Source organism: Leopardus geoffroyi, chromosome B3, assembly GCF_018350155.1.
Source record: "Leopardus geoffroyi isolate Oge1 chromosome B3, O.geoffroyi_Oge1_pat1.0, whole genome shotgun sequence".
NCBI lineage: Eukaryota > Metazoa > Chordata > Mammalia > Carnivora > Felidae > Leopardus > Leopardus geoffroyi.
The window spans coordinates 79,323,150-79,347,500 of NC_059337.1; the positions used below are offsets into that span (position 1 = coordinate 79,323,150).

The following is a 24,351-nucleotide window of genomic DNA, read 5'->3' on the forward strand; positions in this document are numbered from 1 at the left end:
CAGGATCATACTGTGGGGAGTACATTCCTGGAACAATGTGTGGGAAAGAAAATGTTACATAAAGTAATATGTTTGACTTACATATGACTTTCCCAAAGCGTATGCTGTTTACATATAATGCTAAAAAAACATATTTCACCAAAAGTTAATATGTCCCCTAGGAATAATTACATAAAATAGGTGTATAATCAATCTCATACACATAAAAGGCAGAGTGGAAGAAAAAATTCTTTAACCCACCACCAATCAACAGAAACAAATGTTTACCAGATCCATTTGAAAATAGGAGAAACATTCAGCTTTATGAAAGACTTTTTCCTGACCCTTCCTATTAATTGTACATACCTATAAAATTAAATGCTTTAAAACATTAATCTTGAAAAAAGTAGTGATCACATTGGATCCAGCAAATTGGCAAATAAATAAATAAACAAACAAACAAACAAACAGTACTGTAGTCATAGATCCAAGCCGCATTTGAAAGGGTAATGACAAGTTACTTCAGTTTTATTGACTCAATCAGATCATATGGTGAGTCATTTCCAGACATATCGATAAACTCATTGATTCCTCTCATTCTTGTAGTCACTGGACTATAGAAAAAAGGATCAGTAGCCATTTGACCTTCATTGTGTATTAAACAAACACCAGATGGCAAGGATTCATTCAGGAAATCCATTCTTTCTTTTTCATAGTCATGTTCACACTGCTGCTTCCCACTGAGCCTTTCTCTCTGCTTGTCATGGTGCCAAAGCTGCCTGCATAGCACCTTTCATGCATCACAGCTTTCAAATCTTGTCCCATTAGTTTCATTTTGTTTCCATCATAAATAATCTCCCACTTTCTCATACACTCTTTCATTATCTAATAATGGGCCGGGTCATTATACAAAGGAGCCAAGTATTAAAGGGTTAGTGAGTACAGTTTGTCCACTTGGTTTCTGGCCAGTGTATGAACTATTTATTAAACAGATAAATTTATGCAACTAAAAAAGGAGATCTGGAGGATGCAAACATCCCCATCCTGCTAACACATTTCAGCACAAGATACAGTGAAGACACTGGAATCTCAAATTGGAAACTTTAAAACACTATATACCATGAGTGTAACCTAACTCAACCTAATTATTTCAAGAAACACACAAAAGCAAGTACCCTATCCTCTGTAAAATTCCGTCACAATTCCTCTCCTTGGCCATTCCCTACACTCATTTGGACATCAGCCAGCCATCCAGAAGTGTTGAAATGTTGGTAAAGCATTCACGAGCCAAGTGACTCCATTCTAAGAGTGTTATCCTATGACGAAATTTCACAGAGTCCAAGAAGGGAGACTTGTCTTTTGGGAGAATGTTGTATAGAGACAAAATAAGAAAGCTGGACGTTATGTGAGGTTTATTGCCAACACTGCGAAGTTTAGTACAAACAAGGAGTGCTCCCTGGGTCTCAGTGGAGTGTCCTTCAGTGTTCACAGGAAGTTAAATATTGAACAAATAAAGTATTCTTACAGCTAGAATCAGTTTCTTCCATTATTTCAAGAAAAGTTAAGAAGTTTAGAATGCAGTGTGTAGGATGCTATAAATATAAATATGTCAGCACTGAGTTAAATCATCCCAGCCTATTATTCCCACAGGCAGGCCAATTATCAGGGGATAATTGGACTGATAATGAGCATTCTGACTGGTCGAGAGGTCCCTCTAGGGGTACAGCACCCCTTCCCCTTATAAGGCTATCCTCTGTGCCAAGAATGGCATAGGTTATAAGTGGGAACATTTAAAAGAATGTAGTATCTTTGAGAAAAATCAGTTTACGTTGATTGAAATAAGATGTTGAACACTAAATATTTTTTTAATAAAGAAGCAAGGATACAAGCTATTTAGTAAAACACAATAGAGGTAACGCAATTATTTTGTTTGTTTTTTCCAAAAATATTCCATTGTGTGAAACAATTTCAACCATATTTAGAAAGATAGGAAATAAAAGATAAAAAGACCCACTCATGATTTCAACTCCCTAACAGAGCCAATTTAGTAATTTTAGAGTTTGAAATACATGTTTACTGCAAAGTCAGTTGTATCATTTGTGTAAGCAATTATTCCATTATTTATTGTTACATGTTGACAGTAAACTCATACTAAGCCCTGTCTATGCCAACATATTTAACTAAATATTTTCTGCCTAGATTGCTCTTTCCTGCCCTCTTTCAACAGATAAATGCTGTTTATTCTTCAACTTCAGCTTAATTTTCACTTCTTAGGGGACAGTTTTCCTCTGACTTCACAAAGATGAGTGCTTATGTACCCTCTTACACATTGATTCTTCCTAGCCCTTAACATTGTATGTGATTATTTATTACCCATCTCTTCCAGTGAACAGTGATCTCCATGAGGGCAAAGCGATTCGTCTTGCGCTTAGTATTATATCCCAGAATAGCACCTTGCACATAGTATGTGCTCAATAAATAATCATTGAATGTCTGACTAAATGAATGGATTTAAGCACTGTCTATGTCGCTCTAGATGGTGAGATCTGAACAAAGAGCAAGTGGTTTGTGTACCGACCCATGAACAAGAATACATAGAGCTAATGACGGAATCTGCCCTGGTATTTCCATCACCTTAGCACTTTGTATCTTATGTCCTCAGCCCACTAGCCCTGTATAAAAAGAAAACATAAGAACTGTGAGTGATTATATAGGAAGGGGAAAAAAACTGGTAGAGAAAAAGAAACTGCATAAAGCTCTCAGAAACTGTCAGTAATTATTTACCTTCTACTTTGTTTTCCTTTGAATGAAAGAGATATTTCTTCATAGTTTTCAGGATGGCTCTGTTTTCACATACAGTCCTGATCTCAGAAAAGTTATAAACCTGAAAATAAATTAAAAGGACCTTATCATATACTGTTGGATGCCACAGAGTCAAATTACACAATACATAACCAACCATTTCCAGTCTGAACCTTATCACAAACCTTGCTTAAAATGTCGGTTCAGATTTTTTGAAAAGTCGATTCAATTTCTTGTCAACATTCTCAAGGTTTGTCTTGTGTCTCAGTTTTGCCTCAATTATTAATACCACCTTAAATTCCATTTAAAAAAAGAACAATTCTTATTGTTTTTCATCATATAAATTGTAAGCCCAATTATAACTCTATACGAAAATAAATTATATGTTTTATCTCTATATTTTATAGTTTTAGGTTTTATGGAAATGTAGGCTTAAAAGTCTGAGGAATTAAATAATTTTGACATTTTTCACCAGGATATTTCATTAGGTAACTCAGCCACACCATTTCAATTTTTTAAATTATAAACTTTTTTAGAGCAGTTTTTCATTCACCACAAAATTGAACAAAAGTACAGAAAGTATCCATATACTTCCCTATTCAAACAAGTGTATAATCTCCCTATCAACATCCCGCACTATAGTGGCATGTTTGTTACCCACATTTGATGAATGTACATTACCACATTATCACCCCAGGTCCATAGCTTACATTAGGGTTGACTCATGTGTTGTACATCCTATGAGTTTTGACAGATATGTAATGACACATTTCCACCATTGTAGTATCATACAGAACGGTTTCACTGCCCTAAGAATCCTCTTTGCTTCACCTATTTCTCTCTCTCTCTCCTCTTCAGTTCCTGGCAACCACTGATCTTTTTACTGTCTCCATAGTCGTTCCTTTTCTAAAATGTCGTATAGTTAGAATCATCCAGCATGTAGCCTTTTCAAACTGGCTTTTTTTTTTTTACTTAGTAATATGCATTTAGATTTCCCCCATGTCTTTTAATGGCTTGTCAGTTCATTTCTTTTTCTCAATAAATAATATTCCATTGTCTTGATGTACCACAGTTTATTTACCCATTCTTCTGTAGAAGGACATCTGGGTAGCTTCCAAGTTTCAGCAGTTATGACTAAATCTGCTATAAGCATCTGTGTGCAGGTTTTTATTTTCATTAGCATGAGTAAACACCAAGTACAATTGCTGGATTATAAAGGAACAGTTACTTTACATACTTGCTAGTCTTTGGTATGTTCAGTGTCTAGGATTTTGGCCACTCCAATAGATATATAGTGGTATCTCACTGTTTTGCAATTACCTAGAGACATATGATGTTGACCATCTTTTCATATACATACTTGCTTTCTCTGTATCTTCCTTAGTCAAAGTCTGTTCAAGTCTTCTGTCCATATTTTAACCACGTTATCTTCTTACTGCTGAGGTTTAACAGTCTTTTGCATATTATGGATGACAGTCCATTATCAGATGTTTCTCTTCTAAACATTTTCTCCCAGTCTTTGGTTTGTCTTCTCATTCTCTTGACTTGTCTTTTGCACAGCAAAAGTGTTTATGATTTTAAAGGAGCTCGGCCAATCAATTGTTTTTTTCAGGGTTTGGGTCTTTTGTGTTGTATCAAAAAGTCACTGCCATATCCACCGTCACTTAAGTTTACTCTATTTTATATTCTAGGAGTTTTACAATTTTGCATTTTACATTTAGGTTTGTGATCCATTTAGAGTTGATTTTTATCAAGAGTGTAAGGTCTATGTCTAGGTTATTTTTTTTGCATGTGGATGTCCAGTTGTTCCAACACCATTTGTTCAAAAGACTACCTTTTCTCCACTGTACCGCCTTTGCTCCTTTCGTCAGAGATCAGTTGACTATATTTATGTGAGTTTACTTTTGGGTGTCTGTGCTGTTCCTTTTATCTAGTTATCTATTTTTTCACTAATACCACACTGTCTTCATTATCATAGCTTTATGGTGGGTCGTAAGTCAGGCAGTGTCATTTTCCGACTTTATACTTCTTCAATATTCAGTTTGCTATTATGGCTCTTTTGAATCTCCATATAAACTTTAGAATCAGTTTGTTAATACCCAAAATCAGTTTGAGATTTTGATTGGGGTTGCATTGGATCTACAGATCAAGTTGGGAAGAACGTAACATCTTGACAATTTTGAGTCTTCTTATTCATGAACCAGAATATCTCTTCATTTATTTGCTTCTTTGATTCTGTTCTGCAGATTCTTGTGGTTTTCCTCACATAAGTCTTGTATATGCTTTGCCAGATTTATATCTAAGTATTTCATTTTGGTGGTGTTAATGTAAATGATATTATGTTTTTGATCTCAAATTCCACTTGTTCATTGGTGGTATTTGGAAAAGTGATTTTTCTTTTTATTGAAGTACAATTGACAGGCAATGTTTCATTAGTTTCAGGTGTATAACATGGTGACAAGTCTGTATGTTATGCCACTGTCACAAGTGTAGCTACCAAACTGTCACCAAACAATGCCATTACAATACCATTGACTATATTTCTTATGCTGTGGCTGTTATCCTTGCACCTTATTCATTTCATAACTGGAAGCCTGTATCTCCCACACCCCTTTGGCAACCATCCGTTTATTCTCTGTACTTATGGGTCTGTTTCTGGAAAGCAAATGACATTTAACCTTGAATCCTGCAAGCTAGTTATAATCCATTATTAGTTTCAGGAGTTTTTGGTCAATTCTTTTGGATTTTCTACATAGACAATTATGCAACCAAAAGTTGTGCTCTATCTATTCTCTCAATTTTTGTTTGTCTAAGGAAGTTTTATTTTCCCCTCACTTTTAAAGGATAATTTAATTTCACAGGGCACAGAATTCTAGGGTAGAAGCTTATTTTCCCTCAACACTATTTCACTTCACTCTCCTCTTACTGGCATGGTTTCTGAGCAGAAGTAGGATATCATTTTTATCTATGTTCCTCTATAGGTAAGATGTTTTTGCCTTCTGTCTTCTTTCAGGACTTTTTATCTTTAATTTTCTAAAATTGAATATACTATGCCTAGGTACAGGATTTTTTTTATGCTTATCTTGCTTATTATGCTCTGTACTTCCTGGATTTATGGTTTAGTATCTGACATTAATTTGGAGGATTTTGTCATCATTAAGGCTTTAAATGATATTGCCATTACATATATGCTACACTTTTTATTGTTGTCCTATAGTTCTTGGACATTCCTTTTTTTCAGTCTTTTTCTCTTTTAAGTTTTGAAATTTTCCATTGCCATATACTAAAGCTCAGAGATACTCTCCTCATCTGTGTCCAGTCTACTGATGAACCGACTAAAGCATTCCATATTTCTGTTACACTGTTTTTGATAACTAGAATTTTTTTTAAGTTTATCTATCCCATTTTTTTTTTTTTTTTTGAGAAAAAGAGAGAGAGCGCATGCATGTGCAAGTGTGCAGGGGAGGGGCAGAGTAAGAGGGAGAGAGAGAAAATCCCAAGCAAGCTGCAGACTCCAGGCTCAGTGTGGAGCCCAGTGCAAAGCCAGATCCTATGAACCATGAGATCATGATCTGAGCTGAAATCAAGAGTCAGAGGCTTAACCAACTGAGCCACCCAGGTGCTCTCTAGGATTTCTTTTTAATTCTTTCTTGTATATTGCATCTCTCTGCTTACATTATCCAGCTGTTCTTACATGTGATTTCCTTTTTCCATTAAAGCCCTTAGCATATTAATGAGAGGCATTTTTAAAATTCCTGTTCTGATAATTCCCACCACTAGAGTATAATTTCCGTGAAGTTAAGAACTGTATCTCTTTGCTTCCCTGTCATTTCCAGAGCCTGGGATATAGTAAGTTTGCAAATATTTATTGAATGAATGATTCCCTCAAAAGTGAAAAGGATTTTCAATCAAAGTGACTCTACGTCTAAGATGTCAATCAGTTTGGATAGTTTTAAAACTCAATTGACTTACTTTATTTGACTAGCAAAGGCATGCAGTCAAAATGTCTTTATGTAGGCATAATTTATATGATATCTTCTCACTAATATAATTATATGTAAAGTTATTTTCATATCCCCAAAATATTTATGCAATGATATAATATAATCAAATGCTAGAACACAATATGGGGCAATTACCTCAATGAAATTCAGTAATATTTTAAACATAATCATATTACTATAGAAATATTTATTCTATACACTGTCTGAAATTTAATAAAATGAAATGTTATGGCTAGAAAATAAAACACTAAAAACTTAAAAAAAAACTTGTTATAACTGGGTAGTGTAAATGTAGGTATTATTTTCTCTTTACACTTTTTGATGCTTTCCAAGTTTTCTACCATGAATACATATTGATTTTATAATAAGGAGAGATATTTTTTAAAACAAAGAGTATTTTAAGACGCTAACAATACAAATATAAATTGCATAGTTAAATTAAAGAGAGAAAGGTTAGAAAGAGTGGTCTATTCTCTCCTTTATCTTACTACACTGAGTACAAATGCGGAAATCTTCTGTCATCTCCATTTTGACTCCCGGTTCTAAAACTGTTAACTCATAGGGGTGAGTGATTTAATTATTATATCCTTCCTTGTGTCTTGATATAAAGGTTTTTTTTCTTTTTTTTAAGTTTATTCATTTATTTTGAGCGGGTGAGGAGAGGCAGAGAGGGAGCGGAAGAAAGAATCCCAAGCAGGCTCCGTGTTGTCAGTGTGGAGCCCGATGCAGGGCTTGATCTCACAAGCCATGAGATCATGACCTGAGCCAAAATAAAGTCAGGCGCTTAACTGACTGAGCCACCCAGGCACCCCACTGGTATAAAATTTTTATTAGCGTTATTTGGAGGCTTTTTTTTCTATCTCATATGTAGTAAGTAGCATACTTTGTTAATAAACTTTATTTTTAGTACATTTCAGATTTATAGAAAAATCATGAAGACAGTAGTGATTTCCCTATACAACTCTGTACCTTGTTGTCCCTATTATTCACATCTTACATTAATATAGTATTTTGTTACAATCAATGAATCAATATCGATATACTATTTTTAATTGAAGCCCATACTTTATTCAGACTTCCTTGGTTTACTCAATGTCTTTTTTTCACTGTTTTTCCTGAATCCTATCCAAGGATAGTAAAATGTAACATTACATTTTACTTGTCAGGTCTCCATAGACTACTCCTCACTTTGACAGTTATCAGAGTTCCCTTGGTTTTGATGACCTTAATAGTTTTGAGGAATACTGATTAAGTATTTTGTAAAAAGTTCCTCTATTGGGATTTGTCTGATGTATATCTCCTAACTAAATTGGAGCTATATGCTTTTTGAGGAGGAAGATGATAGAATTGAAGTGCCATTACCCTCACATCCTATCTAGATAAAATCAACAGGACTTATCACTGTTGATGTGAACCTTGATCACCTAGCTGAGGTAGTGTTTCCCAGGCTTCCCCACAGTCATGTAATTGTTCTTACCCTTTTCCATACTGTACTTTTTGGAAGGGAGTCACTATGCACAGTACTCACTTCAAGACTGGGGAAGTACATTTCATTTCTTTGGGGGCAAAGAATTTCTATAAGGGATCTTCATCTATTCTCTTTCATTTATTTATTCAGTCATTTATTTATATCAATATGGATTTACGGTATTTATACTTTGGATAAAGTCCACTGCTACATTTTTTAATTCTCTGTTCGTGGTTCTAGTCCCAGTTTTTGAGAGCTCTTTCAGTTGGATTCTGTGTCCCTTTTAACATACCCTCGTCAGAGTATGTGGCGGGGGGGGGGGGGGGAGGGTGTAGCACTTCTCTACTTCCTGGTACTATAAGATGATCCAGGCTCATCTTGTACATTTCCTGCCTCAGATCTAGAATCAATCATTTCTATGTGGCACTCTGGTTCCTCTTATTGGAGAATGGTATTAAAAACCAAGATCTGGGCACTAGGTGTGCTCTTTGCTAATGGAGTGCCACTTCTTCTAGGCACTCTAAGTTGTCAGAGCAAATACATATTTGTGTGCACATTAATCCATGTATATACAGGTATCTATATCTATAAATACTATATATAACCATCTATATCTATATTAAGCTAAACATAAATTCATACTAATGTCTTCAACTCTAATCCATTACCACATTGATCACCTTATTCTTTTTCCTTTGCTCATTAATTCTAATTCTGACACTAAGAAAGATGACTCCACAATTCACTATTTACTTAATTATTTAATTCTAATATACATGTATGGCAGTATGAGAAGTGTTAACCCATAGTCCCATGGAGAAAAAACACTTTATAAACCATAGTATAGTGCTCATGCACGGTTCTTCTACCTTTAGACTTACAGATTCGACTTATTTCCAAAGTTACTTAAGTCAGCACATTTTCTCCCCACCACCTTCAGTTAGATTTCATATACTGGTAACAAGGTTATATTTTTTTATCACCTATTTCATTCCATCCTGAGATCTCAGGATCTCCTAAATAATTTTTTTTTAATTTTCATACATTGTTTTATTCTTCATACAGCACTGTTCCATAGGTTTTGACAAATGCAAAATATATATGTCTACCACTGCAGATTATGCTGAACAGCGTCACTACCCTATAAATGTTCTGTGTTTCACCAATTCAATTCCTTTCCTCCCTCCTTGCAGCCACTGATATTTCTACCTTCTGTAGGTTTGCCTTTTTGAAATGTCACATGATTAGAATTATATAGTATATAATCCTTTCAGACTGGCTTCTTTAATTTAAAAACATATATTTAACATTTATCAGGGTGTCCAGGTGGTTCAGTTAGGTTAAGCGTTTCACTTGATTTTGGCTCAGGTCATGATCTCACAGCTTGTGACTTCAAGCCCAACATCAGGCTCTGCACTGACAGTGCGGAGCCTGCTTGGGAGTCTCTTTCTCTCCCTTTTTCTCTCTGCCCCTCCCATGCTAGTATGCTCTCTGTCTCTCCCTCCCTCAAAAAAAAAAAAAAAAAAAACATAAATAAACTAAAACTTTAAAAACATTTAAAATTTATCTATATCTTCTCATGGCTTATTAGTTTATTTTTATCACTGAGTGATATTCCATTGTGTACACATAAAACTGTTTATTTACTTGTTGAAGAACATCTTGATTGCTTCTAGATTTTGGTGATGACAAAGTTGTTACAAGCACTGGAACAAGCATGTGGAATAAGTGTGAAAAGAGTCAGATAAATATCTAGAAGCATGACTGCCTGTGATATAATCACATAGGTGGGAATATGTTTAGTATTATAAGAAAGTTTCCACTGTCTTCCAAAGTGACTGACTAGCATTTTGCCACCCAACCAGTAATGTTGCTCCAAATTCTCACCACCTTTGAGGTATGTAGTGGTATCTCACTGGTATTCTAATTTGGAATTTTCTTTTTTTTATTGAAGTTTATTTATTTATTTTGAGAGAGAGAGAGTGCGCAAACAACGGGAAAAGAGAGAGGGAATGAGAGAGAGAGAGAGAGAGAGAGAGAGAGAGAATCCCAAGCAAGCTCTGAACTGTCAGTGCAGAGCCCAACACAGGGCTGAAACTCACAAACCCTGAGATCATGACCTGAGTCAAAATCAAGAGTCTGATGCTCAACTCACTGAGCCACCCAAGAGCCCCCTAACTTGGCATTTTCTAATGACAAATTATACTGATCATCTTTTCATCATCATCCATATACTTATTTTCCATCTATATATGTTCTTTGGTGAGTGTTTTTTTAATTGTTAAATTTGGTTTTTATTTTCCTAGTTGTTGAATTTTAAGAGTTATTTGTATATTTTGTGTACAAGTTCTTTCTAGGTGTGTGTTTTGCAAATATTTCTCCTGGTCTATAACTATTATTATTATTCTCTTATGGTACTGAATTCAATTTGCTAATCTTTTGTTGAGGAGTTTTTAATCTGCATTCATGAGAGAGACTGGTCTATAATTTTCATCCCTTGTAATATTCTTGCTGGTTTTGGTATTAGGGTAATGCTGTCCTCAAAAAGAGTTAGGAAGTGTTCCGTATCTGTATTCTGAAAGAGATTTTGGAGAATTGGTATTATTTCCTCCTTGAATGTTTGGTAGAATCCACCAGTGAAACTATCTGGGCTAATGCTTTGTTTTTCTTGAAAGGTTAGTAAATGTTATTTCAATTTGTTTAGTATATACAAGCTACTCAAATTAGACTCACCTTTTTTTACGTTTTGGTAGTGTGTATCTTTCAAGAAATTGTTCCATTTTTAAATATCAATTTGGGGGAATAGAATTGTTAATAATATTCTTTAATTTTTCTATTCATGTATTTGGACCAGTAGTGATTATCCTTCTTTCCTTTCAGATACTATGAATTTGTTTATTCCCTGTTTTTATTTGGTTAACTAGCCTACAGGTTAATCAATTTTGTCGATAGTTTCAAAGAACCAGCTTTTGCTTTCATTGATTTTTCTACTGATTTCCTCTTTTCAATTTTATTGGTTTCTGCTCTGATTTTTATTATTTCTTTTCTCTGATTTGATTTAGGCCTACATTGATCTACTTCCTCTAGTTTCCCAAGGTGGAAGGTTTTTTATATATTTTTAAAATTAATGTATTCAGTGCTATAAATTTCCCACTAAGCACTGGTTTTGCTGAATCCCATAAATTTTGATGGGCTGTATTTTCATTTTCATTTAGTTCAAAATATTTTAAAATGTCTCTTGAGATTTTTACTTTGGCCCATATGTTATTTAAAAGTGTGTTTGTTTAACCTCCAAGAATTTGGGATTTTTTTCTAACTATTTATGTGCTATTGATTTCTAATTTAATTCCACTATGGTCTGGCAACATACCCTATATGGTATACTTTTTTTTTTTTAATTGGTTAAGGTTTGTTTTACGACTGAGCATATGGTCTATTATTAAGAATTTTCCAGGTAACCTTGAGAAGAACATGTATTCTGCTCGTGTTGGATAGAGTATTCTACAAGTGTTTATTAGTTTGGGTTGATTCATAATACTTTTCAGTTCAACTATATCCTTCCTGATTTTCTGTCTGGTTGATTTATTAGTTATTGACAGAAGGATGCTGAACTATCACAGTGGATTTGTTTATTTCTCCTTGAAATTCTGTCAGTTTTTTATCTCACATACTTTGATGCTTTTTTGCTGTGAGGTGTGTGTGTGTGTGTCTGTGTGCGTGTGCCTGTTAATTGTTACGTCTGCTTAGAGAATAGGTCCATTATCATTATATAGTGCCTACCTTAATCCCTAATAATTTTCCAAAGTCAGCTATATCTGAAATTAGTACAGTTATCCTTGCTTTCTTTTTGTTAGTATTAACATGATATTTCTCCATCCCTTTACTTTGAGGCTGGGTCTTTACACATAAAGTGGCTTTCTTCTAAATATCATACAGTTTTGTCTTTTAGTTAAATAAAATAATCTCTGTCTTTTAATTTGTATATTTAGGCCATTCATATTTAAAATATATTTTTATATAGTTGGATTAATAACTACCATGTTTCTATCTGTTTTGTTTTCATTGCATTTGTTCTTTGCGCCCTTCTCCTCATTTATTGCATTTTCTGGTTTTAATTTAACATTTTATATGATTGCATTGCTCTTCCTCTTTCAGCATATCAAGTATGCTTATTTTTAAGATGTTTTAGTGGTTACACTAGAGTTTGCCATATATTCTTTGAATTAATCCATGTCCATCTCAAACTACATAATACCACTTCACGTGTAGTGCAGCACCCTCGAAATAGTATTCCTGATCTCTTTCTGCCCCTTATATTGCTGTCACCTATCCTACTTATCCGTGAGCTATAATCACACAATATATCATTACTATTATACTAAAAGCAGTTATCATTTAGATTAATTAAAAATAAGAAAAGTAGCATATTTAAATTTTAACAAAATACCTTCAACTATTTCTTCTTTAATGTTCTTCCTTTCTTCATACAGATCTGAGTTTCTGAACAATGTTATTTTCTCTCTCCCTAGAGAATTAAAAAAAATATTTCCTTTCAGAGCCCTATTAGTGACACATTCCTTCAATTACTGTTTGGCCGACAAAGTCTGCATTGCTGAGAAAATCTTATCTTCGGAAAAATAATTTCACTGGATATTTAATTATAGGTTGAGTTTTTTTTCACTTTAAATATTTTATCTCACTCTCTTCTTTCTATCACAATTTTAGAAAGGATATGTGCGCTAATTTTTGTTCTGTTTCTTCTATAAGTAAGATGTTATTTAAAATGTGGCCCTTTTTTATAATATATTCTCTTTGTCTTTGGTTTTCTGCAGTTTGAATATGAGTTGCCTACATTTGTTGTTGTTGTTGTTGTTGTTTATCCTGACTGTATTTTCTGGAGTTCCCAGGTTTGTAGTTTAGAGCCTGTTATTAATATTGGAAAACCTCACCATTATTACCTCACATATTTTTTCTGTACCTTCTCTCTTCTCCTTCTGGTATCCCAGTTGTATGGAGGCTATACTTTTTGTAACTGTACCACACTTAGTGAATGCTCTTTTCATTATTTTCATTATTTTTTCCCTTTGCGCTTCTTTGTTGAAAGTTTATAGTAACCCATCTTCAAACTCATTTATTTTCACAGCTCTATAAATTGGTGAGCCTCCCCCTTTTTTAATGATTTTATTTTAATTTTTTAATGTTTATTTTTGAGAGAGAGAAAGAGAGAGACAGAGCATGAGAAGGGGAGGGGCAGACAGTGAGGGAGATACAGAATCTGGAGTAAACTCCACGCTCTGAGCTGTCAGCACAGAGCTTTATGCGGGGCTCAAACCCACAAACCATAAGATCATGACCTGAGCCACAGTTGGAGGCTCAACTGACTGAGCCACCCATGTGCCCCTATTGATGAGCCCTTCTAAGGCATCCTTTGTTTTCATTATGGTGGTTTGGGGTTTCTAGCATTTTATTTTGATTCTTTCCTAACATTTCCATCCCTCTGTTTACCCACATATTCCTGCATACTGTCTACTTTTTTCATTAGCACCCTGAACACATTAACATAGTTATTTCAAACTCCCTGTGTCATTTGCAGCTCGTGAGTTCGAGCCCTGCATCAGGCTCTGTGCTGACCGCTCAGAGCCTGGAGCCTGCTTCAGATTCTGTATCTCCCTCCTCTCTGTCCCTCGTCTATTTGCACTCTGTCTCACTCTCTCTAAAAATAAATAAATATTTAAAAAATTAAATTCCCTGTATCATAATTCTGACATCTGTGTCATATCTGAATCTGGTCTGATGCTTGCTTTGTCTTCTGATTGTGATTTTCCTTTGTCTTTCAGCATACTTTATAATTTTTTGTTGAAAGCCAGACATGACGTAACAGGTAATAGAAACTGAGGGAAATAGGTGTTTAATGTAAGGTCTTATGTTAATATGGCTAGGAGCAGAGCTGTGTTTAATGTTTGCTATAGCTGGACCAGAGGCTTCAAATTCCTTTAATGTCTTTACTTTTGTCTTGTTTGTCTTTGGCTTCCTTTAGAACTCTTCCTTAGGTAAAGTCTGTCTTTCAGTTCCTTGAGCTATAATATTGTTAAGATACTAGATACCTTTTGATGTGTTAGAAGGGAATGGGGAAGAAGAGGAATTGTACACTATTACAATTGAATCTCTTTTAGTGGGCCTGTGCATCTGGGATGTAACCTTCACAAGTTATAGTTCTTAGATTTTTTTCCCCCTTACGTGTTATTGGAAAACTACAGGAGGCTGGAGCAGAGAAAATGCCCTTGCCTTAGGTAGCTAAGACTCTGGTGAAGTCTTTCCTCTGAAGAGTAGCCATTTGATATGAGAACACTCTTACAGTATTTCACAATGGCTACTCTTCTCCTCCCTTGTGAGAGCCAGGAGGGTATCTTTCTTGGCTCTTCAAGGTGAGAACCTGGTATAATTCCACTAGATAAAACCCAAGAAATTGTCAGGGACCCCTTAAGATTAAAGCTCTCAGAAGCCTCTCACTTTCAAGCTAGTCTACACTCAGCCTCTAACAACTCATCAAAATGCTCATTTAAGTGTTTTCAACAATGTATGACTCCAGGACCTTCTTCGTATGGAATGGAGATGGAGACTGATTTCTCATTTGCCTGTCCTTCTGGATTTCAGGGTGCCAGTTTGTTCTGCAACCATCATCCTCTGATAACTCCAAGAAAAGCCATTGATTTTGTTTGCTCAACATTTGTTTTTTTGGTTGCAAAAATGGGAGTGACAACTTCCCAGCTTTTACATGTCAGAACTGAAATCAGAAGTTTGACTTCTTTTTATTTTTAAATCACTACTGCTAGACTATTTTGCCTGCACAAAGTCTCAATACCTCTGAAATTAACTAACCAAGTCTGTTGGTCTCATAAACACAGACATCCATGGATGGGCTTGCCTCTCCCAAGGCAACAGAAGAAATCCATGTGCCAGAGGAAATTTTAGCCCTGGAGTCATTCTCAAGGCTCTGGAAACCCCCACACTTGAAAATATAAAATTGATACCATCATCATCCAAGTTTTTATTTCACTGCTTTTAAAAGTAGTGAAATATATGCCACAATATGTCTCATTCTAAAGGTTGAAAATTTTATGCTATGACTATAATGACATCATCCTGCCTCCCACAGAAGGCTTTTGCTTGGAGAGTTCAGCAAAAGAACAAAATTAACAGGAAACGTCACTTTCACACACAGATGGAAAAAATGTTAACATCTTCTGAATTCTATGACAGTCTCCTTGATGGGAACATACATGTCACCAAAACGTACCAACAATGTGCAAACACATCTTATGAACAGGTGCTAAACTGAGGTCACTGCTGCAAGATGGGAGCTTTGGCAGTACTGAGAACAAAAGATTCCTCCTAGGTGTAGTTTGAAGCTAAGAGATAAGAATCACGTGTAAGGAATGTTCCAGGCAGGATAAAACTTGTGAATGCTTGAGTGACAATGTACTGAGGAGGCCTCCTATTACTTCTATTCTACCTTTATTTCATAGATCGTGAACCAATCCCACTCCTTTCTTAAAGATTTTGTGGAATAAATTAAAAATTCTCTTCTGGTTAAATAATGTTGTGATCACTCCAAAAAGAAAAAGAAATATGTGATTCTTCTCTCTCCTTGAGGACTGACTTCAGTAACATTAAATTATGAAAACAGTACAGAAATATCTAGCAGATTTATTTTGCTCAAAGTTTCCCTATGTATTCCCTAAGTGGTCTAACCTCTAAAATGTATTCCATGTTGCCAGTATACTGAGAACAAAAAAGAACAACCAAAAGCATATATGGCTAGTTCTATGTCTAGGGAGAATATTAATGTGAGTTTTCTATACATAAGATTAAAAAGCCACATTTATTTTCCTTCCCTATTTAATCCTAAAATCGCTTTCTCTTGAAATGCTCACAGAGCTATAACATAAGATTTTTAAAATAATATTTGTGGTAATACATGTAAAATGAGACCCGCATAATGTTATAGTGAGAAGGTAACATTCTTGATCAGTGCATGGGAGAGGTGTATAGGGGTATCAAACATTAAGGGTTTATAAGGCTGGGTTATTGCTCAAAGAACTGAATGTGAAATAAAAATGTTACCATACTACCATTATCTAATCCCTTCCTCATCCACATCACATCGCACACATACCCGCACACACCACATATGCACATACCACATACGTACAAATATACAGATACCTTCTTCTAGTACTCTGCTCCATTAATTCTTTCCTTTCTATGGCCTGTGTAGCATGTTACTTTCTCCTGTCTCCCTCCTTCAGACTAGCAAAATCTTTCCTCAATTCTACTTTCTTTCCAACCTATAGCACTATCTTCTTCCTTTTCTACCTCTTTTGTTATCCCTTTCACATTTGAAATTGTGGAAAATTTGTCCCTATTAGACAATCAAGTACACATCAAATACAGAGAATGGTGAACAAAAGTTCTTTACTTTCCCCTTTAGCAGGATCTCCCATCTCTTCCAAGGAGAAACATGAGGAAGTCTCTTTTCTAACAGCTTCCTTCTCATTTGCCATGCTTCCTCAATGCCCTCTACCCCAGGATCCTTTATCTTCTTTTCTTTAACTTCATCCCAAGCTGTCAATCTATTCCAACTGTTTTTTCCAATATGAAAGTGTGTGTGTGTGTTTGTGTGTGTGTGTGTGTGTGTGTGTGTGTGTATTTTGTGCTGGTGAATGGAGTTTCAAGTCCTCTGAGTATTTCTGGAGTATGAGCATAGGGGGTAAAGGACCGTGGTTATCTAGCAATATTCAGCAGTAACCCTCCTCAAACTATTTCATTAAAATTATCAATAAGACTCTGTATCTTCTTAGTTTTCTCCTTTCTCCTATTTATAACTCTGTAGTATTTGAGCCTTCCTATTAATAATTTTTCACTTTAACTGGCCAGTGGAACAAAATTCCCAGTGCTTTTCATTCTGTAACTCTAAAAATTCCTTCTCTATCTCCTTCATGGGTGTCTTCCTACAGAAGATGGACATGTTACTAAATAGAGACATTGCTGAAGGTATGTTTTTGGCTTTTGTCTCACTTTGTATTTATTCTTTGAGTCATCATACCTCTTCTGCTTTTTCTCTGTGTAGATGATGTTCACACTAGCACTGAGGAGGTGACATCTAAACTGGCTTTTGAAGGATGAGTAGGAATTATTAGGATGATTATGGGATCAAAATGAATGTGGAAAATGGTGCTGCATACACAAAAATACAGACAGATCAATTAGGATGGCAAATTTAGGAGAACTGCCAACATTGCACATGAGTGAGTATAAACTGTGCACTGGTGTTGTGTAATGCTATATCCTTGATGGAATATTAGGAATAAGAAGGAGCTATGGAAGCTGAAGCCACAGCAATACTAAAGTCATTCATGATAATGAAATTTGAACTTTATTCTTTACATTAGTATATCCTAAAGCAGGTTTTCAGAACAACTGATTGATAAAAAATTGATGTGTATTTAAAATAACCCATAATCACATGAATTCAGGCCATAAAATTGATCACATCTGAACAGGTTTTTTTGCTAGAAGGGGCAATTTTTAAAATACTTATTTATTTTTCAGGGAGAGAGAGACAGACAGACAGACAGACAGATAGGCCATGAGTAAGGGAGGGGCAGAGAGAGAAAAAACACAGAATCTGAAGCAGGATCAAGGCTCTGTAAGAGCCTGATCTGGGGCTCACACCCAGGAACTGCAAAATCATGACCTGAGCAGAAGTCAGACACTTAACCAACTGAGCCACCCAGGTGCCTAGAAGGGGTTCTTTATAGTCAACTTACCCCCTAATTTTCTTAAGAATATAATATGTGGTATTTGCTATGGGACCCTTTGACATTTTCTAGAATATACATTGGGAATTTGCTTAAACAATGGGGGTCATAGAAGTAATTAACTTCTAGTTTTAAAGATGACTCAGATAACAGTACAAAAAGTGGCTTAAAGATATAAATCGGATAAATATTGCCACAGGCAATCACATAAGAGAGGAAATGAGGATAAATGAAGCAAAATGAGTAATGAGTAGTTGATCTCACAATAATTGGTAAGAAAATGATGTTCTGGGTAAGGCAATGACACAGATAATGATAATGGAGAGGAGTAAGACATTTTTCAAGAGCTTTTAAGGAGATAGACTCAGTCTCCTTGTTTGGCTTTTTTTTTTTTTTTTTTTGGAGGTATACTCAATAGGATTTGGTAGGCAGTAGATATGGGGGATGACAGACGTAGGGAAGAGTCCAGTATAGGACCCTGATTTCTGACAGAGTAGGTGTTTGAAGGACTACAGTATGATATAGACATTCAAATCCAGGATGGGGTGGTGGCTGTAGGGGTAAGGAAGTTGCAAAGAGGGTGGATGCTACAGTGTAAGAAACATGTGAAAAGACAGTAGAGGAAAATCTTCTCTACAATTTTGCATGGAACTACACAGCTCTAAGAGGAACATTTTTTTTTCATGTCATGTGACTTAGTAGGTTGAATAACTAGCTCATGCGATTTACTCTCTCAAAGATCCATTTTAATTTATTTTAATAATATTTATTCCTATATAAATTTGATTGATATATTTGGTTGCCACTAAAGCTTAGACAGAACTCAGATCTGGTACTACAATGAAAACTCACCATTATTCCTTGTGCTGATCTCTTCAAATAAACCCATTTCTGTCAAACAAACCAACAAATGAATTATTCTCCAATAAAAGAGTCTGGAAACCATAGTTGTCTCTATTTCTTCCTTGATATTCCAGTCCTAAGATTTCACCATTTTATTATCTCTCATTCAGAAGACTCAAAAACAATCCTGAAAGACACAAAAGTAGAAGAAAATGAATGAAAAGACATACTATGTTCTTTGAAGGAAAGACCTAACATAAATATGTCAACACAATAAAATATCATTAGGGTTTTATTTTCCTTAAAGCTAAAGAGAACTCAGTTGAAAAACATAACAAAACAAAAAAGGTAGCAATAAGTCTGAAACAAAAGATAACTCTAAAAAAGAGAAGAATGAGAATAACCTTTCCCTAGAAGGAATTGGCACACATTATAAAGCTTCTGTAGTTAAAACAGTATGGAATCCATGCATGGAGAAACAAAGTGACATAACATAAAAAAAAAAAAAAAAGAAAATATTTACAGTGAAAACACAAGTAGACTGTATATCCTTAGTTAAATACATTCTGAGGTACAAAACAATAAAGCCTGAAAAAAATAACAAATCCTACATTTTGAGGATATATATTGTGACTGTATATCCTTAGTTTAATATATTCTGAGGTAAAAAAAAAAAACAAAGTTTGAAATAATAACTAAACATTTTGAGGACTTACATTTGAGGATATATATTAAGTAGTGCAACTATAAGACTGTTACCTTTGCAGTGAGGGAAAAAGCAAATGAGGTTTTTGTTTTTGTTTTTAATTTTTAATGTTGATGTATTTTTGAGAGACAGAGAAAGAGAGATAGAAAAAAAAATCAGTGGGGGAGGGGCAGAGAGAGAGTGAGACACAGAATCTAAAGCAGGCTCTGGGCTTCGAGCTGTCAGCACAGAGCCCGACGCAAGGCTCTAGCCCATGAACAACGAGATCACAATCTGAGCTGAAGTTGGACGCTTCACCAACTGAGCCATCCAGATGCCCCGCAAATGACATTTTATATATGATTACCATGGAAAACCAGAAGTGTTGGCATGAGAGAAATAGGAACCAAATGTAAAATCAATAAGGTTAGGTAATAATCACATACAACTGAATTTGAATTAGAACTCACAATAAATATCAATTATACAAACTCACAAACTTTATCCTTAAAAAATACATGCTTCTTAGACTTGTGCTCTGAAATATGAAAAAACAATGACTGACTGTAAAACATTGAGCACTCTTAGCACCCATTTGTGGTCTTTACCATTTCACAACACACACAATAAAGTCTTCTAGGAGAATGGGTGATTCTGAGTGTTGGATAGAAAAATTAAAAGATGACCTTGAGACATCTTGCCATATAAAGGAGTTAGAAAGCTCTTAAAGCCTACCAGGATTGTATCAAAAAGATACAGAAGTCAACCTAAGGAGGTTCCCAATTCAGCAAAGATAGGACAAATTTGAACATTAATAAAGATAATTGCAATAGATTGAAATGCATCAAATATATTTTAACATGAGTTTATTTTATTTCTTTTGAAATAAAGAAAGAAACCCACTGGAAACAGTTCCTATAGCACACACAAACAAAAAGCAAGCAAATATTATATGCCTGCTGGTAGTACACAGCACAACCTATAAGCGATTCTTGCCAAAAAAAAAAAAAAAAAAAAAGTCTAAATCTGATCAAGTTTTTTAATTTAATCACCATTTTGTGGGGAATACAGGAGACAGAAGAACATTATAAATATTACCATGAATATGAAATTAGCAAATATTGCCTCTGTCACTTTAATGCGTTTCAAGATCAAAAAAGAGATACAAGGTGAAATTAAAGATTAAAAATATTTAAGAAACTTCATTAACCAATTACATACAATGAATGGACCTTATTTGGATATTATTCAAAGAAAGGACTTATAAAAAATTTCATACAAAAATTATAGAAACTTAACTACTGACTACATACTTGGGATTGTTAAAATTGTTAATATATTAGATATGGTAATAGTATATGCCTATGTTCACTAATGAGTCTTTATCTTTTAGAAATTCAAACTCAAATATATATAAATTAAAGGTATTGATGATTGACTTCAAAAAACTTAGAGTTAAAGATGTAGGTCGAAGAGAGACAAAAAAGAGTGGTCAAGAAATGATTACTTTTGAAGTTGGTTGGTGAATATATGGGGGCTTGTTACATTATTCCATATACTTTTTTATTTTCTAATTTTTCATAATGAAATGAAAGAAAAAAATCTCATATATTTTCTCCTTCTCCAGTCTCACATTAGCTGCTCATTTTCTTTTCCTAAAATATTGCTATAGTAACTAGTGTTATCAACGTGAATTTTCACCTCTAAGATTTACTCAGAACACGCTCATTAGATTCATCCTCTAAAAACCCTAAAAAACAACTTTTTTCACAAGTAGCTAGTTTGCTCAAAACTTGTAAGTGATTCTCCACTTTCCTCGAAATAAGTGATCATAAGTCTGTTCAAAATAAACCATCATTAGTTTGACATCAAAGACACCTTACAATCTGTTTCCATCCAATTCTCTGAACACTTCCCTCACTTCCTTTTATGAACTTGATGCTTTAGTCAAAGCATTTGTCCACTTGTCTGCTTGTCCTGGAAACAGATGTGGGAACTCCACCTCCACTCTTGCTCTTACAAGGCTGTCTGAGTAGTTGCCCTTCCTCTATATTTATCTTAATTTGTTCCTTCCTTGAAGGTCTATTCAAGTCTCACCTCCTCCATGTAGCTTTTCCTAAAGACTTTTCAACTACGGTCAACTGTCTCTTATTTGAACTCCAGCAGCAATTACTTTCCTATAACTCATTTTATCACATGCTACTCTACATGGCTAGGGTATTTTAATGCCCAGACTCCACCCTCTTTGATGTCAGGGAGTGTGTCAGATTTCAATGTACTCAAGCACAAACTGTAGAGCCTTATACAGAATAATTGCTCAATAAATGTTTGCTGATGTTGCTGCTGGCCTTGCTGCCATTATTAATGATTGTGGTGGTGGTGATGATAATGACGGTGGTGGTGATAATGATAAAGGAAGTTCATTTGACAATAATTGCCAGGATCCCAAAATTTCTTCATTGAGATGACCTTGAATCTAAAGATTTATGACTGAGTTAGAGTATTGATTCATAAAACTAAATACTCAATTTGCGTTTGGTCCTAGAAGTCATTCCATATGTCCCAATAACCTAGTACTGCCAATTAAGATGGATTAAACATACACACAAACAAAAAGAAAAACAAGAACAAAAACAAAACCCCTATTTTCAAATTCTTCATTGACTTTTTACTCCTTAAAGAATTACAAATGTCTTGATAGAGGATTAGAGGTTTACAGTCTGGCCTAAAATCCAAAATCAAATTTCATTCTCATTATTTCCCTATATGTACTCTGCTTCAGTTAAAATAGTCTAATTTTAAATATATTTGGAACCATTTCTCTTCTTTCTATTTCCATTAAACTTCCTTAGTTTAGATCTTCATAATTTCTTGGATTGTTTCAATTCCTTTTCAAATCCACCACCTGGCTTCCAGTCATGTTCCCTTCCAGTTCATTCCCCACCCACCCTTCACTAAAGCCCAAGAAGGATTTATCCTGCTTAAAATTCTTGTATGACTTTCTTAGCTATAAAGGCTAAATGCCTTAACATGGTGTACAAGACCTTTTATGATATTCACTTTCATTACTTCAAATGTCTGCTATATGCTATGGGCTTCCCATAGAGTGGCAAATACTCTATGGTCTATCCCTATATTGTCTAGTGAGAGAAAAGGAGAAGAAACCCACACACATAAACATATGATAAAGACCAACAGGAACCATGATAAAAGGGGGGGATACCATGAGAAAGAAATATAGGGAGATCTAATTTAGATTGAACAGAAAAGATCTTCCTGCTGATGTAACATTTAAGTTGTTTCCTTCATGTGGAGAAAAAGTTACTAAGAGTTTGATAAATCTCAGAGGTTAGAAAGAGAAGTGAAGTTACAATATATACCATCTGTTTATGTTTATTACCTACTTGATAAATTATTAAAAAATTGATAGTAAGTTAGCTCTCTATATAAATTATGATAACCCTTTGTATTATGTTTTCCATTTTGTCATGTGTCTTTTATTTTTATAAATATTTTTCCCATTAGAAGTTTAAAATTTAAGCAGCATTCTATAGACCTAAGGCTTTGTGTTTCCTGCTTTCCCTTAATACTAGATTTTCAGTATTTCAGATATACAGATATACAGTCTTTTCTACCTTTAAAATTTAACACTTTAATCCACCCGATTTTATTTTTGATAGTTACGAGAGGGGAGCTATCTGGTGTTTTCTAAATGGTTAGCCATTTATTGAATAATAATAATAAGGACTAGCATTCATGGGGGTTTACTATGAGCCAGACACTCTGCCAAATGCTTTGTATTTATTATCTGTTAATTCTTACAACCCAACAGGGTAGGTAGTGTTATGCTCCTCAACTTTCAGACAAAGAAGGTGAAGAGCAGTTAAGTGATTTGCTCAAGGTAATACAGCTATTAAACAGAAGAGCTAAAATTAGAACTAAGAGGTATGACCCAAGAATCTATTCTCTTCACAATTAATTTTTAATTTACAGTGACTTCCAGAATCCTTGTCTTGCTCATAGATTTGAAAGGTCTCCTATGCCATATAATAAATTTCTGTTTTTATATTTAAATATGCTTCTCCTTGGGCCATTTCTAGGCTTCACATATATACATATGTATTGACATGTATATGCTTTTACATTGGTAATTTTAAGCTGAATAACAGATTAGTTATTACTTCCTTTTGCTCCATGTTTCTATGCTTCTATCAATTGATGCATTTAACCAAATTATTTTTGCATGTCAAAATGTGTTCACTACCTGTAAGCTAAAAATTACCTTTCTTGAGCTTATAGGTTATTTCTCTGTTGCATTTTCTCACCTTATTCTATGCCCAACTTGATTGTAGAATTTGCTCTAACAATGTTAAACCTCATATAAAATGGTTACATTTTTTATAACTTTGTAGTAAGAACATTCTTGTAATATAAGAATAGATTAGTTTCTAATTGCTATCTGCTGTTCTGATGTATTATAGTTCTACGACATTGAAGACACTGAAAAATTAGAAAGACATTCTCCTAGGCTCACACTCTCTGCTATTAAAGTACAAATATTATTTGCTCTCACAGTGTGCTACACAGAAAGCTCAGCTGTAATTTCGAAGAACATAATATATGTTGATGCATCATGATCTCCTGAGATACTCTTTAAGAGGAACATCTCCTCAATGTTTCTCCATAGGGTTATTGAATTTCCATAGGCTCCATCTTTCCTTCCTTAGCAGAGCTGTTGTATTAATCAAA

At 34.6% G+C, this 24,351-nt stretch overlaps 1 long non-coding RNA gene across 1 annotated transcript in view; it reads right to left on the minus strand.

Annotated features, from left to right (window-relative positions):
• LOC123583495 overlaps positions 1–24,351 on the minus strand; it is a 138,954-nt gene that overhangs the window by 18,196 nt on the left and 96,407 nt on the right. The window contains exons 4-5 of the long non-coding RNA XR_006704904.1: positions 18,927–19,104; positions 2,764–2,863 (exon numbers count right to left, since the gene is read on the minus strand). This is a non-coding gene — a long non-coding RNA (uncharacterized LOC123583495). The remainder of the gene's footprint in view (positions 1–2,763; positions 2,864–18,926; positions 19,105–24,351) is intronic.